Here is a 14,424-nt window from a genome sequence, read left to right as displayed (position 1 = left end):
CCTGGGGTCCATAACACGTAAAATACAGTTACAGACTTATACACTCACAACATTCACATGTCATACAGACAATTAAAACAACAATAAAAACCCTAATCAAATTCATAATACAATACAACAATATATACGCCTTATGAATTCATAATACAATACAGCATAATATACTATTTAGCTTTTACATACATTATCTATGTTCATATCAGCCAATCATACAATCTTTTAATAATATATCCCTATCAGACACATGCCTTTTCATCTATATATACCTATATCTTTATCAGACACATACATTTTCATTTACGTACACACTATCTATTAGGGAATGTCAATTTCTTTGGTTGAAAAGAGAGGGAGGAAGAGAGAGATAGAGGGAGAGTGAGAGAGAGGTTTTAAGAAAGAAGAGCTGACTGATCACATGCAAGCAATGCACCAAAGAGCTGGTGTTCTGGTCAAAAGGCTCAGGGCTAGATCCACAAAGAATGGATTGCACGGTGCTAGTTGCACCCTACTTACAATTCTTTATAAATTGAAAATGGGGGACCCTGGTGTAAATCCATTCTTTGTGGATCTAGCCCCAATCTCTGATTGCAGTATGACGCTGTACTGACTTTGTTTAGTGGTTTATTGGATTGAAGATATTCTATTCACTCAGAAATGTTATTGTCTGAGCCTTTGATATGAGCGCCGACAGTTTTACGTATACTTTTGATCTTGTAAAAGGTTGGTTTACATTGGTAATGTTTTTTAAACTTTATCACAGAGTTGTTTACACACACCTGCAACCATCAGCCAGCCATTTGACTGACATGTAAATGATCTCAGATGTCCTCTATGGTTTCCCCCACACTGGGATAACAGTTTATTTGGTTTATTGTAGACAGGATAGGATACAGAATGAAGTTTACCTTCACTGACCCAAGTATCCAGAATATAAAGATATCAGTGTGAATGCGCTCAGTAAGAATTCGCCTTATTCACATTACCGCCATCTTTATTTTTGTAGATCGCAAAGAAGGCATTTCAATGAGCAGATGACTGATTCACTTACATAAACCTGAGCAGTGCCTGTTGTTTTGTTTCTTGAAGTGGCATTATTATAGTTATTATATTATTCCTTATTATATTTTAGTATTATAGTGACGTTTTAACACTGAAGTGAATGAGTCATTGCATCAAAGTCGACCAAAAAACAGTCATTCTCTCTGTGTGTGTGTGTGTGTGTGTGTGTGTGTGTGTGTGTGTGTGTGTGTGTGTGTGTGTGTGCGTGCGTGCGTGCGTGTGTGTGTGTGTGTGTGTGTGTGTGTGTGTGTGTGTGTGTGCGTGTGTGTGTGTGTGTGTGTGTGTGTGTGTGTGTGTGTGTGTGTGTGTGTGTGTGTGTTTATTTACCTTGAAAGCACTAAGTGAGTCAATCTTGGAGTCATTGAGATGAATGGCCTGGAAAGTTCCACTGTGACTGTACTGTACAACTCCTACCCTTGTACCTGAAGAGAAGCACATGTTAGTACACACACACACACACACACACACACACACACACACACACACACACACACACACACACACACACACACACACACACCTACACACACATGCACGCACACAGGCACACACAGGCACGCGCAAACACAGGCACACGCACATACAAACTCACACACACAGGCACACGCACACACACACACACAGGCACACAGACACGCGCAAACACTTACACACACGCACAGGCACACACACAGGCACACACACACATACACGCATAATGTGTGTGCTTTATATATTTGCTTTACTGTATGTGTGTGTGTATACTAGGGCGCTGTCTTCGACCACAGTCGTCAATTTTTCCGACCAATTGATTGGTTGGGATTTCTTAATTTATATATAATAATACGTTGCCTCAAGAGGGGCGTTTCTTACGCACCTCCCTCTGTCTGGCCGAGATACACCCATGTCAAATCAACACGTGTAACATGATATACCTTACGGAGCACCACTGTACCTACTTCATAAAAACACAAACAACCAAACAAACAAAAAGAAAACAGTGCATTCCAACGCATTCACGGTCAGACGCGAGAGAACATGGACCAAACAATGGGCCGGTCGGCACCTGTCACTGAGCTGGGGTCCTTGGCGATGGATCCTAGTCTGTTGATGTGTTGATGACAAAGTTCTTCTCCAGAGTGAAGTTAGTCAGACCCACAGACTCAGAGCTGTCAATCACAAAGACAATGTCCAGGGCACCGCAGCGCTTCTCGCAGTCTGCAGGCAGAAACACAGACACACGGGCACGGTGAGGAACAGGCACGTGGGCACGGTGAGGAACCAACACTAGCGGAATACATTAACCACACTACAGAAGGTAACCGTCTGTAGTGTGGTAGTGAAAGGTTAACCTTCTGTAGTGTGGTAGTGAAAGGGTTAACCTTCTGTAGTGTGGTAGTGAAAGGGTTAACCTTCTGTAGTGTGGTAGTGAAAGGGTTAACCTTCTGTAGTGTGGTAGTGAAAGCCTTCTGTAGTGTGGTAGTGAAAGGGTTAACCGTCTGTAGTGTGGTAGTGAAAGGGTTAACCTTCTGTAGTGTGGTTGTGAAAGGGTTAATCCGTTGTCGTGTGGCAGTGAAAGGGTTAACCTTATGTATGGTCTCAGTGAAAGGGTTAACCGTCTGTAGTGTGGTAGTGAAAGGGTTAACCTTCTGTAGTGTGGTTGTGAAAGGGTTAATCCGTTGTCGTGTGGCAGTGAAAGGGTTAACATTCTGTATTGTCGCAGTGAAAGGGTTAACCATTCTGTAGTGTGGTAGTGAAAGTTTAACCGTCTGTAGTGTGGTAGTGAAAGGGTTAACCTTCTGTAGTGTGGTTGTGAAAGGGTTAACCCGTTGTCGTGTGGCAGTGAAAGGTTAACCTTCTGTAGTGTGGTAGTGAAAGGGTTAACAGACTCTACCCACACTCCTCTGTTCAACAACATATTTGGCGGACTGAGAGGCGCAACAAACACTGGTATTTGTTCATTTTTAAGGCCCTTATTGGTAAGATACCTCGGTCTCAATGTGATTTTACCTGTTTAAATAAAGCCATCCTAGTAACTGGCTGGTCCTTAAAGTGGAAATGAAGCAGTGAGCAATGTGATCCTAGTTTGTTTGTTGTGTACCTTGTGTAAGACAGGGTTCTATAATTAAATGTGAAATCTATCTTATTTGTCTGAAAAATATAATATAATATCCCTGTTTTCAACATGGGCGCCGCCATTTTGTTGCTGACGTCATGGCTGACGTCATGCCGCTGGTTGGGTGTATACACTGCTGGTTAGCTGCCTATAGTGAATGGGTCAGTCAGCAAATAAAATGTTGCCTACAAAACAACGGGACCGCGGTGGTTCTGTTTGTATTGCTCCTGGCTGTTCAAACAAATTTTACCATGTGAGAGAGAGGAAAGTTGGTTAATTTCCACAAACTACCAGTGAAAAAAACAGTGTTGTTGGCACGTTGGCTCAGGCTGGCTGCACTCAGGCGGCGCGACCAGCCTGTTGGACAGGGAAGGAGGATCTGCAGCGAACACTTCATTGCCTCGGATTATGTTGTTGGGGGTGGAAGGTTTGTCCAGAAGACCACTAATCAGCTGAAGCCTGATGCGGTTCCCTCGGTCTTCGACAGACAGACCGGCGTTAGCTCTCGGGAGCGATCGCTAGCTAGTTGGCACCAGCCGGGGACCGGAGTTAGCTCTCGGGAGCGTCGCGGAGCATTCAGCCTGCTGGCTACCTAGATCCACTTCAACCAGCCGAGCGTCGGGAGCTCCAGCAGCTTGTCGATGTGCTAATAGCCTGGAGCCAGCTACCGTTAGCTTGCCGAGGCTATTAGCACACCGACAAGCTGTGTAGCCAGCTACCGTTAGCTTGCAGAGGCTCCAGCACACCGACAAGCTGTGTAGCCAGCTACCGTTAGCTTGCCGAGGTTCCAGCACACCGACAAGCTATGTAGCCAGCTACCGTTAGCTTGCCGAGGTTCCAGCACACCGACAAGCTGTGTAGCCAGCAGGCTGAATGCTCCGCGACGCTGGTTGAAGTGGATCTAGGTAGCCAGCAGGCTGAATGCTCCGCGATGCTCCCGGTTGCTAACGCCGGTCCCCGGCTGGTGCTAACTAGCTAGCGAACGCTCCCGAGAGCTAACTCCGGTCCCCGGCTGGTGCCAACTAGCTAGCGATCGCTCCCGAGAGCTAACGCCGGTCTGTCTGTCGAAGACCGAGGGAACCGCATCAGGCTTCAGCTGATTAGTGGTCTTCTGGACAAACCTTCCACCCCCAACAACATAATCCGAGGCAATGAAGTGTTCGCTGCAGATCCTCCTTCCCTGTCCAACAGGCTGGTCGCGCCGCCTGAGTGCAGCCAGCCTGAGCCAACGTGCCAACAACACTGTTTTTTTCACTGGTAGTTTGTGGAAATTAACCAACTTTCCTCTCTCTCACATGGTAAAATTAGTTTGAACAGCCAGGAGCAATACAAACAGAACCACCGCGGTCCCGTTGTTTTGTAGGCAACATTTTATTTACTGACTGACCCATTCACTATAGGCAGCTAACCAGCAGTGTATACACCCAACCAGTGGCATGACGTCAGCAACAAAATGGCCGCGCCCATAATGCTAAATGCTTCAGAAATGCACACAACAAATCGTTTTTTCTTAGAAACTGCTTATTTTTATAACGTGATTTCTTCTGTGGCTTATCTAAATACTAATGTGATGCTATGAATATGTATTTATCGCACTGCTTCATTTCCACTTTAAGGTCCTCTGAGTTTGCTCTGAACAGCATAAATCTGCATTTCACTATGATGCTTCTAGCTCATGGAATGAACTCCAACAGTCCTTAAAGCTTGAGATTCTCCCCTCTGTTGTAGAGTTGTCTGTCTCCAACCGTTGTCAATCAAGCTGTACGTGTTTTAATTGATTTGTTATCCTTGCTCTTTGCCTCGTCTTGTTGACTTATCTTTTCAATATGAAAACTAGTGTTGTCGGTGGCCAATGGTGGGTATATATCCCCAGAACAGCCCAAATTCTCAATCCACCTTTTGTGACCATGTAGTTAATGTGCTTAGTTTTATGAGAATAGTGCCATAAGGCTAGATAACTCAGAACTTCACAGGCCTCCTTGCTATTGTAAGGAAAACATTTGTTTGGCGGAAATTGGACGGTGCGTTCACAAGTAATGAGTCACTTCCTGTTCACCATGCGTTTCCCCTCTAAGTTTGATTAGACCCGACGGTCATATGGTTTGGCATCAATTATTATGATCAATTATATAAATTACACATTTAAAGATGTTAGTCACCAGATTCCAAACAGCAACATTGGTGAAAATCAGGTGAACAGGCTAGGGGGAGTAGGGGAAAAAGTGGTTTTCCAAAAATTCTAAATGGTGGATATTCCAATATGGTGGACTTCATAGGTCCATGTTGTCCACCAGGAGATGCATATCTGGAAATCAAATGATACACTAAATTTAAACTTGAAAGTCATTGTAATGTCTTGATCAAACTCACCACAGCAGCCACAGGTCTCTCTGATGTAGTTCATGACATCACACTCCTACAATCACAACAGCACATGTTATCACATCTACTGCTCTAATGGTCAACATTACTCCTGCTCAGTCAGAGATCAAATGGGTCAAGTGATTTGAAAGGTTCTTACTGTGAGGCCAGGATCTCCCTCTGGACCGGGATCCCCCTGCAGGGAAAGAGACAGCGTGACATCACATCCTGTCCTGCGGTACAGCGGCCAACTCAAACGTCTTGTTTACGGCAGGTGGTAGATAGGATGGATTTGTATACAATCAGGGTTTTGAAAAGGTCGGCTGTGTTTTTTCCTGTGTTTGGGTTTTGGCATTCCAAAAAGGACATCGGAATGCACAAACGAAAGCTAAATTAAGTCCAACCCCGGTTTAGCTCCAGTGATGGAGTTCTTTGGACTGGTCCTGGTCTCAAGACTAGTATTACGGCCAAAAACCACACGATCTGGGTGACTTTGACTTGTGTCTGTCCGTCTACGTCTGTTTTGAATTCCTTTTCAATGAGGAGAATCCGTTTGTTGGACAGGGTCAACGCCGCGAATGTCTTCTTGTGTCTGTGTTGTTGGACAGAAACATTTTGGAGAGGGTGAAGTTCTGGAACTGACAGACACATGACCACCCACAAAGGTGCGGTTATGTTGGGTTCTAATTTAAAAGAAATTTTAATGTTTAAAAATACAAACGGACAGTAATATCTTCCATCTACTTTAGATTTATCTACAGTAGATAGATAAATAGGTCTACATGTATGTATGCATTTGGTTATGTGGGTGTGTAGGTTTGTAGGCAGGTCGGTAGGTGGTTATGTATTATTATTATTATTATTATTATTATTATTATTATTATTATTATTATTATTATTATTATTTTATTATTATTATTATTATTATTATTATTATTATTATTATTATTATTATTATTATTATTATTATTATTATTATTATTATTATTATTATTATTATTATTATTATTATTATTATTATTATGTATGCAGTATATATGCATGTATGTACTGTGTGTATGTATGTTTGTATTTACACATATATTTTGAATGTATTACTGGTATTTTTAAAATAATATGTATATTTCTGTATGTTTGATTTTACAAAATAGGGGACGTTCTCTATAAGCCTCTAGGCTTCTAAACTTCTCCTACACAATACGGTTATTGTGCATTCTTTAAAATACAAATACAAAATACTTTCTATCCGTTCAGTGACGGATCAACGTAGCCGCCTGAGACAGGTCATGATCTCACTTTATTTGCGAAAGCCGCGGCCCTGACAACACTAGTGTGTACCTTATAGGGAGGTGTAGGCTGACGTCACTTTGGACCGCCCAAGAGGTCCACCCGTATAGGGATTTATCATTGGGAAAATGGATTATGGGCTATTGTAACAATTCTGCGTCATGAACATTGAAAAGCTTTCCATTTTTGCACAAAATGAGTTCCCTTCTATCACTAACATAATTCTTTAAGCATTTTTGTACAGTAAATGACCAAGTATGGCTTTGTCAGTATTCCAATGTACAGTGTACAGTGTCCCCCCCCCGTACCCAACCCCCCCCCCCCCCCCACCTCCAATGTACAGCCCCCACCCACCCAACCCCACCCCACCCACCCAACCTCCTCCAATGTACAGTTTCTACGTCAAATGTATATACACTCTTTTTCTGGACACTTTTTGTATCACAAACAGTACTGTATTTGCAAATCTGATATGTCATAAATGTATAGATGTAGCAGTACTGTCTATCTGTATGTCATGTATGTCATATATGTTATGATGAATTGAAAATGGGGGACCCTGATGTAAACAAGACGAAAGTCTTTCTCTGGTCTGCATCCCCTTAACAATTGTATGTATTGAGCTGTACTGTACTGTACCCATTCTGCAATCTGTTAATAAACTTTTCAATCAATCAATCAATCAATCAATCAATGGTTGAAATAAAATTCAGCTATTATCTTTTACGATTAATTGCGAATATTTTCATGTTGAGCTATATGTTGTGGATGAATATGCACAGAAAGGTACACCATGCAAATGTTCCTGCTTTATTTGTTTTAAAACGAGCTGATTTAGAAATGGCCAATGGGAAAATACATTGCGTTTTCAAGATGGTGGACTGGCCGGAAACAGCAATGACGTAACCACTACACCTCCCTATATTCACGCCCCGCCCACTCTGACAACACTAGTGTGTACTGTATATATTCATGTTTACTCACGCCCCGCCCACTCTGACAACACTAGTGTGTACTGTATATATTCATGTTTACTCACGTCCCGCCCCCCCTCTCCTCTGGGGCCTCTGTATCCAGGTTCCCCCTGAGGTCCCGCCTCACCCTGTTAGAAACAGAGAAGCAAAGACACAGGTTCTGACTCCAAGGCCAACTCCTCCAAAATCAGGGTAAATGGTAAATGGCTGCATTTATACAACGGCTTTACAATTTCTTCCTCACATTTTACCCATTCACTCACACATTCACACACCGACGGCGGAGGCGACCATGCGAGGTGCCAACCTGCTCATCGGGAGCAATTAGGGGTTAAGTGTCTTGCTCAAGGACACTTCGACAGGCTGCCCACGAGGAGCGGGAATCGAACCGGGAACCTCCCGATTACCGGATGACTGCTCTACCTCCTGAGCCACTGTCGCGCCCATAGGGTACATAAGGTTGCGACTAGGGATGTTCGATATTGGCTTTTTTACCGATATCCGATATACCGATATTGTCCAACTCTTAATTTCCGATACCGATATCAACCGGTACCGATATATGCGGGGTTCCCCCCCCCCAAAAAAACTGAATCATTTCAGGTAATTAACATTGCATATCTCTTGTCGTGGAATTAACACAACATTATGCATACTTTTGACAATAAATAAAATAAGAATTTGTTCTTACTTGCTTGCCTGGGTAAATAAATGTTAAATAAATGTATTAAAAAAAAGAAAACTATACAGATAATTTCCGATATTACATTTTAATGCCAATATCGGCCGATAATATCGATAGGCCGATAATATCGGACATCCCTAGTTGCGACGCATGCAGTGTTACTCACGCCATCTCCCAGGCTTCCTGTGACTCCGGGGCCTCCCTTCTGGCCACAGTCTCCCCTGCTGCCCCTGGGTCCCGGGTTGCCGTTCTCTCCTCGGTCACCCTACAGAACACAGGAGTGTCTTTACAATAATGTGCAAGAGTGTTCGGGGATCCACAGGTAGCATCCTACAGTAGTTGGGTGTCTGAATGTGCATGCTTACATTTACATTTTGTCATTTAGCTGAACGCTTTTATCCAAAGCGACTTACAAGTTCAGTACGACAAGTCAGCAGGAAGGGTACAACTCTTTCAGCTGAGTAACAATGTTCATCAAACAGTGGTGAAACTTGGGTGCTGCTGCAGTATTGAGTGCATAGACATGACATATTAGTATAGTAGGAGGAGTGCATGGTAGTATAGGACAGTAAGAAGATTCGTAATTTTTTTTAAATATTTTTTTTCAGATATTGATTGAAGAAGTGTGTTTTTAGTAGACAGCGAAATATTGATCATGTTTCGGCCGTCCTAACTGTGGTGGGAAGTTCCTTCCACCATTGTGGAGCGAGGACCGAGAATAGGCGGCTTCTCTTTTGATGACCCTCACGGAGCTCAGATAGGAGTGGGTCTGAGGTGGCCAGTGAATGTGCATGTGAATGTTTAATCCAGGTGTCTTTAGGGCTGGGCGATGTACCGCCATGGACCCATGCAGACAGAGAGAGGTATGGGTTTTTACAATACTGCTGTCCACGATATATACTGTACATATTGTAAAGATATATGCACACTGTATATTTTTTTGTTAATAAAAAAGAATTCCATGCAGCAGTGTTAAAAAAGGATGAATGATGAAGGTGAATGAAATAGCACCATGAACATTGTAGTACAATATAACAACATGATAAATGTCATATCACATTGCAATTTGTACTTGAAAACAAAGTACCTTTATACTATCAAAACTAAGATAAATATTGTGATACTAGGGGTGTAACGATGCATCGATTAATCGAAATGCATCGATTCTAATGTGACGATTCAACTGCATCGATTTGAAAATGTTAGAATCGATTATAATCGAAAGACATTTTTTTTTTTTTTTAATGTTTTGTTTTTGTTTTTTGTGACCTATATAGTCAGTGAATCAGTTCCCCCAGCCACATTTGTGTATTCAACATTTATTGGGGAATTAACTGATAGAAAATTTATCGAAAATGAATCGAATCGTGGTCAAATGAAGAGATTTCATGATGCATTGAATCGTTGCCTGAATAATCGTAATCGAAATTAATCGTTGTGAGGTCGCATCGTTACACCCCTATGTGATACTGTAATGTAATCTTTTCTATATTCATATTTTTATATTCATATTAAATTCATATTTTGTCCATGTCGTCCAGCCTGCGGTATCTTGTCTAAGCATAGAGACAGGATGTTTATGTTACCGATCCTCCTCTTGATCCAGGGTAGCTGAAGCCAGGTCTTCCTGCGTCCCCCTGAACGCAGATGAAATGAACGGTCAAAATAACCAATTAGAGGAAGTGACGTGTAGCATATGTATTATGTATGTATATTTCACAGAGACACAAACACACAGAGACACAGACGTAGATACAAACACATACAGACACAGACAGAGAGAAAGACAGATAGACATAGACACAAACACACACACACACACACACACACACACACACACACACAAACACAGACAGACAGACAGACAGACAGACAGACAGACAGACAGACAGACAGACAGACAGACAGACAGACAGACAGACAGACAGAGAGAAAGACAGACAGACAGTCAGATACACACACACACACACACGCATGCACACACACATAAGCACAGACAGACAGACAGAGAGACAGACAGAGAGAAAGACAGACAGAGAGAAAGACAGACAGTCAGATACATACACACACGCGCGCGCGCACACGCACACACACACACACACACACACACACACACACACACACACACACACACACACACACACACACGCACAGACACACACCTTTGGTCCAAGCGCTCCAGACTCTCCTCTTGGCCCAGCGTCACCAAAATCACCCCGGGTGCCCTAGGACACAAACCATGGTTATAAAACAGTAATGGAATCCAAGATGAAAACATCATGTTGACATCATGTTTATATTAATAACTATTCTAGATAGTAGTAGTCTAGATAAGAGCTCATCTCAAGATAAGAGATTGTTTTGATTTGGTTTGAAGCACGTAGGCTACTCTCAGCAGACACACATGCACACGCATAGCCAGGTGACCTTTGACCTACATTTTTTCCTAGGTCTCCTGGCGATCCCGGTTGGCCTCTGGGTCCTGGCAGGCCATTGTCTCCCTGATACAGAATACACAGAATTTAGACACTGATCCGATGTATGAGAGTGGGTTTTAGATACGGGTAGGGGATATAGAGCGATAGAGAGAGGCGCTTGTCTCTGGTTTTATAATAAAATGGCAAAAAGACAAAGGTATAATGTTCAGTGCAAATGTGTATGTCGTTTACAGTTTATTATGCCACCTATGCAGCTAGTTTATTTTGATCCATTCTCTGCCTCTGCCACAAATGTATGTCTAAGTTAGTTATAAGGTGGTCTGTCACAGAGTAAAACATTTTCACTATCAACATATTAAATTAGCCATTGTTTTTGGTTACAATGGCTTGGAAATAATTTGGCCCGAGGCCAAACTTAATTGCCTACCCCTGGTGTAGTAGGGTATAGGGGTTTAGTGTGTAGGGTATAAGGATTAGGGTCTCCTCACCTTTGTGCCCTTGCTCCCTCCTTCACCTGAAAGTCCTCTCAATCCCTCTGAACCCATTTCACCCTGAAAGACAAAACCATGATCAAATCAGCTAGTCAAGAAAACATTTGGTATTGTGTGTGTGTTTACCAAAGTAAACCAAGTCCCATCCTTAGAGCTGCTCCCCTAGTGGTGGAGGGGAGTCACAACAAGTATTATATGAGAAGGACTACATGCTTTCCATACAGAAATGCTACATGCTTTCCCCCTAGAAAACATCCTACTCAGACTAAAATAACTGCATCAATATCCGACTGTCAAACTATGAAAGGGCTCATACACTCTTGTAACAACGTGTAGTACATGACGTGAATGTGAACACACATGACCATTTCTGACCTCACTACGGGGGTCGCCTGTCCACAAAATATTTGTTTGGGAATCCCTGGGTTAATAGAAGCCAAAAAGTTCATCATCAAAATATGTGCTAACATGTGCATGTGCAGGTGTGTGTGTGTGTGTGTGTGTGTGTGTGTGTGTGTGTGTGTGTGTGTGTGTGTGTGTGTGTGTGTGTGTGTGTGTGTGTGTGTGTGTGTGTGTACATCACGTGTGTCGCAGCTGATACCTTTTCCCCTCCGAGTCCGTCCGGACCTTGAGCGCCCTTTGTTCCAAAGTCTCCTCTTCTCCCCTGAGAGAGCAGAACAATCATGAGACGACGTCGCCACGACAACACAACTGGGGTTGGGTATACCGTTCACATTTGAACCGGTACCTGTGAATCGATACCGGTACCCAACGGTACCTTTTTTCTGTACTTTGGTCTCAAAAAATGTAATCTACCTACCTCAGTTGTAAAAAATGTATCCAAACTTCAAATTATTTATTATCATTATTATTTATTTGGAACAATTTGTTAATATATATAATAGAATTTCATAGCACATTTCATATGTTTCGTTTAGCGTTTTTTTCTTTTTTTTTACAGTACCGAAATGTGGCACCGGTGGATCTCACGTGAATCGGTACTCGGTAGTACCGACGTGATTAGATCGGTACCCTTAATTAAAAGTACCGGATTCGGTACCCATCCCTAAACACAACACATACTGAGTACTAGGGCTGTCAGTTTATCGCGTCAATTCGATTAATTAATTACACAGCAAATTATCGCGTTATGAAAATTAACTCAAAATTAATAAAAGAAATAAAGAAAATCTTATTTTTTTATTTAAATATTTTTTTTATCTCATTCATTCCATAAGAACGTAGAATACACATGTACAGACTTTTTTAATATGGTCCATTTGCATGTTCTTGGTATCTGATTCTAGGGACATCTATGGATCTCAGGGAATGTATTCCCAGTGTCAGAAATACTGTCTGTTACTAGGCTTGAGTAGATTGTAATGAACCAAATGAGAATATCAATGATTTTTTTATTTTATTTTTTATCTTTGACTGTAAAATTGACCAGACCTGAAAAATCGAAGCAAATGAATAAAGGGAAGATGATTAAACAGAAGGTTTTGTAGATACAGTACTGAATTCTGCCATCCGGACACATGCAATTTGAAATATGATTATAGAATAATAGAATATCAGGCCTAAAATGGTTATGCGATTAAAATGCGATTAATTCGATTAATTAATTACAAATCCTGTAATTAATTAGCTAAAAAAAAATTATCGCCTGACAGCGCTAGAAATGACACATTCTTACCAGTTCTCCCGCGACTCCAGGTCCTCCAGCCGTTCCCTAGTAAAAACACACAGGGGGGTGAGTTACTCATCGAATGTGATCCAATGTCCATGTTCATGTTTAGTTTGTTTGTGTTGCTCTGCGACTCTGCAGCGTGACGAGACTTACCGGGGTTCCTTTCTGGCCGGGGAAGCCGGGGGCTCCAGAGCTTCCTCCCTCTCCCTGTGGGACAGACAGCAGAGGTCAGCCAATGACCACAGTGTGTCAGAGGAAAGCGACAGTTGTGATTGGAGGATCAAGGAAAGAGGGGGGCGGGGTTTGAGACAGGTCCATCTTTAACTAGGAATGCACTGATACCGCTTTCACACCGTCAATACTCATAGTATCATCAATTATACTCAGATTTGAATTCTTTATTGCCTATATTTATTGTAACGTGTAATATAACCGATAGGGCATACAGACGCTCATCCACGCACCTTTGTTTATTTTTCTCATATTTTTATATTCAGAATTAATTATATTGTTTACACCGTTTATCTTTTCTCTCATATTTTTCTCATATTCAGATCTAATTTGATTGCCTATATTCATGTCTTTCTACTATTACCCTGCGCATGCCTGCACCTCCCCTCCCCCATGCTGCTGCTATGACGACGTAGCCTATCTGCATGCGCTTGACGCTCCATCAAGACGTCACCATCACTTTCGTACCAATCGTGCCCTTATTGGATTATTTATGTTGACGAAAAACTGACGAGTTATATTCATTAAAGAAAGATGATTTAAAGGAGCGGCTGGGTAGCGCAGCGGACTAAGCGCTCGCCTACCACCGCAGAGACTCTGGGATCGAATCCAGCTGTCAGCGGTGCCTCCGGCTTGGTCAGTCGTCCCTACTAACACAATTGGCAGTGTTAGCGGGTGGGAAGCCGGTGGGGTGTGTGTGTCACTCCTGGTCGTTGTAAACAGCGACTCCTACTGGTCGGTCGGGGCGCCTGCTCAGCAGGGAAGGGATCTGGGGGAGGTAGTGTGATCCTCCCACGCGTTACACTCCCCCAGTGAGAGTCCTCGCTGAAAAAGAGCGGCTGGCTGACTCCACATGTATCGGAGGAAGGCATGTGGTAGTTCTACACCCTCCCCAGGCCGACAGTAGGGGGCAAAAACGTGCAACGACCAGGAAGGGAATTGGCATAACGACTAAATTGGGATGGGAGAAAAATACGGAAAAAAGGGGGAGAAAAAGTAGATACAGAAAGATGATTTAATTTTTTTTTTAAATACTAATTTAATCAGATTAATCACTTTGATCACAAAAAGTCAAATGATTAATCAAATTGAGGATTTAGTTTGAGGATTATT

General features: G+C 42.4%; 1 pseudogene across 1 annotated transcript; it reads right to left on the bottom strand.

Moving 5' to 3' along the window:
• Positions 1–1,386: 1,386 nt before the first annotated feature.
• LOC311248505 lies at positions 1,387–13,287 on the bottom strand (annotated as a pseudogene). Its single transcript, XR_014621030.1, has 13 exons — positions 13,234–13,287; positions 13,087–13,122; positions 11,992–12,054; positions 11,388–11,450; positions 10,900–10,962; positions 10,624–10,686; positions 10,048–10,098; positions 8,628–8,726; positions 7,842–7,904; positions 5,676–5,711; positions 5,525–5,570; positions 2,105–2,256; positions 1,387–1,481 (listed from the first exon to the last, which is right to left on the bottom strand). The product of XR_014621030.1 is annotated as an uncharacterized misc_RNA (transcript).
• Positions 13,288–14,424: the final 1,137 nt, after the last annotated feature.

This window comes from Notolepis coatsorum (assembly GCF_963971535.1).
Source record: "Notolepis coatsorum genome assembly, contig: SCAFFOLD_3801, whole genome shotgun sequence".
In the NCBI taxonomy this organism is placed as follows: domain Eukaryota; kingdom Metazoa; phylum Chordata; class Actinopteri; order Aulopiformes; family Paralepididae; genus Notolepis; species Notolepis coatsorum.
This window is presented reverse-complemented; position numbering and strand designations above follow the sequence as displayed.